Source organism: Gorilla gorilla, chromosome 15 (assembly GCF_029281585.2).
Source record: "Gorilla gorilla gorilla isolate KB3781 chromosome 15, NHGRI_mGorGor1-v2.1_pri, whole genome shotgun sequence".
NCBI lineage: Eukaryota > Metazoa > Chordata > Mammalia > Primates > Hominidae > Gorilla > Gorilla gorilla.
Window position 1 is genome coordinate 74,438,405 of NC_073239.2, and position 3,056 is coordinate 74,441,460.

Consider the following 3,056-nt stretch of genomic DNA (forward strand, 5'->3'; position numbering starts at 1 on the left):
GTTTCACTGCACACTAACCCTTTTGGCCACTTCCTGGGAGGCTGGTTTCCATGGAGACTTCCCTTCAACTTTGCCGTTTCAGACCCAAAGAATCCAGTTAAACATTGACTTGGTTATGCTACTTTCTGAAATACTCAGTGATAGGAATAGAAGCCACTGTTGATCATTAAACAAATATCGAACACCAGGAAGGTTATTAACAGAGAGAGAGATGTAGAGCAGAGGTTTAGAGAAGTCTTAAACTTGACCCTTTCATTGCAAGTACCTTTGTAAAAAAACTAACTGCTGAGAATAGCTAAGCCATCTTTGCAATTAAGAGGATGCATACTGATTACCAAGGCTTTGTTAATCTTTAATTTAATTAAAGAATTTATCCCCCAAATAGGAAAGAAAGCAGCGGAGCGGCTAAAGCGTCATTTGATTTTTCTGTCGATGACTTGAGTTGCCTTTGAAGGGGGTGAATACATTGCAGGACAGGAGGATAATAGAAATTTTTTTCCTGGAGATAAGGGGAAAAACTTCTTGAATAAATGGTCTAAGTAAACCTTGAGTTTTTGAAGATAACCTATTTACTATGTTTTTAAATTAAATTAAATTAATTTATTTATTTTTGAGACAGAGTCTCACTCTGTCACCCAAGCTGGAGTTACCCAAGCCCAGCGATCTTGGCTCACCACAACCTCCACCTCTCCAGTTCAAGTGATTCTCCTGAGTCAGCCACCCAACTAGCTGGGATTACAGGCACCTACTACCACCACACCCGTCTAATTTTTGTATTTTTTAGTACAGAAGCGGTTTCACCATGTTGGCCAGGCTGGTCTCGAACTCCTGACCTCAAGAGATCCACCTGTCTTGGCCTCCCAAAGGGCTGGGATTACACGCATGAGCCACAGTGCCCAGTCTATTATGATTTTTAAAGTAGAAAAAAAGACTGGAAGGAAATGTGCCGAAATATTGAGTAGTGATTTTTGAATGGTGGGATTATGGGTGATTTCTATTTTATTCTTTATACTTAGAAGTGGGACTAACTTTCAAGCTCTAATTGTTCATGAGCACAGATTACTTGTGTTTTCATCACATCTCCATAAAGAAATTAAAAGAAAATTTATTTTTCATCTTTGCAGAATCCATTTCCTAAGGGACTAAGGTGATGTTTGGAAAGTCTTGGTAGACAATCACGTTTATCTAAAAAGATGCCTGAATTTAGTTTTTTCCTTACTCTCTTTGCATTTTCCACATCATTTTCTCTGCAGCAGAGAGGTTTATAAGTAAAGACGAATATATTAACAGTATCTGCAAACAAAACAGCCTCTGGTAAATAGACTAGCTTAATTACAAGGATAAAAATACTTGAGTAAGGTCTAGTAAGATTTATTTTTTAGTACAATCAGTTTAAGTATTTCTAAGGGCGGGGGAATGTATTGCGAACTAACAAATGAACTAGACATTGTACTGAAAACTGTGGACTTCATGGATCTGGACCAGTAAGAGGGATTCAGCTCTTAAGTTTTGTTTTATTATTATTTAATTTTCAGACAATATTTGTGGAGAACACGAGCCTTTGTTGAGGAAATTGGTTAGTTGTTGAAGGAATAATTAAAGAAATAAAGATGCATTTCTGTGTTTCTTTCTCTTTTCATTACTAGTGACTATCAAGCTTTGTGACTTTCCTGATCTGTGAAATGGGGTTAATAACAATACTTTGTGGGAAATGAACCTGATTCCATTTATAGCTCTTAGACTAATACCTGGCATGTAGTAAGCTCACAGTAATCATTAGCCAGTATCCTCCTCCTCTGAGGAAGTATTGCTACATATCTACATGTACATAAGACAGTCTTTATGGCCAATTGGTCAGAAATTAAAATAGACATATTCCTGTCTAAAGGAGTTTGCCCCTAGGCATAGAAAAGACCAACGAGGGAAGCGTAAATTAATCTGGCCAATTTAACTGGGAAAACCACCATGTCTAAGGATTATCATTAGAAAATATTCATACACTGAAAGGATTTTATTAAAATTTGATAGTGAAACATTTTAATTTTATTAAAAGAGAAAAAGTTTAATTTCACTGATAGAGTTAGATATAAGATGTAATTTCTTATTACTAGAGTTGTAAAACATTAAAAAGCTCTCACCCAACTAAAACCTTGACTACTTCCCAAACACTTTGTGATACTTTATAATGACCACTCCCTAGTTCAAGAATGACTATGACTATACATTATTGTGTGTAAAAATGATAAAACATGCTGTTATTTGTAACAGTCAGAATTCATGAATATGGAATGAGAATATTAATTTATAAAACTCTTAAGATGAACCTCAGAAGGGATTAGCTAAACTTTTCTAAAGCTGAAGGTAGCGTCCAGAGAAAAATGTACTAAGAGAAAGTGGTGAGGCCCCAGAGGAGATGGGGAGAAGCAGGAACTCACAGCCAAGTGTACTATTTCTGCCAGGAAGAATCAAAGCCCTCAGCCTGGAGCATCTCCACAGGCAATGTGACCTTGAAATTCCCAAGAAATAGCCGTGTACAAGCTCCTGGTGCTTGGACCTTTCTTGCCTTCTGTAGAAAATGCCTTCCTTCAAGACACAGAGTGAACCAAGCAATAAGGAGAAGGCAAAGTATAATGTCTGTTTCAAAATATACATTCATTTTGAAGTTAAAAATCCTAGCTTTTGTTCTGGGTTCACTCCTAACTAGCCTTGGGGACAAAACTATTAAGCAATATTGTTTAGTGAATATAAGTTGTATAGAAACTCAATACACATTCATTATGAGATATGTGGATTTTTCTGCTCTCTAATAAGAGAAAGTTTTACACTTGAATGATGGGAGGCAAGATCCAGGTCTTTAAGTGTGAGTCTGGTATCATACTTAAGAGAGTAGGTGCTCTCTAAGTTTCCTTACAACCTCCTACAGCTTGATTTACACTGTAATATCTATTTAGAGCCAGCATGAGGAGAGACGCTTTCCTTCCTGTGTGGAAACATTACCTACCTTTTTCCATCAGATTGTGATTTGATAGCTCTTGCCTTAGTTTTGATGGATTTCC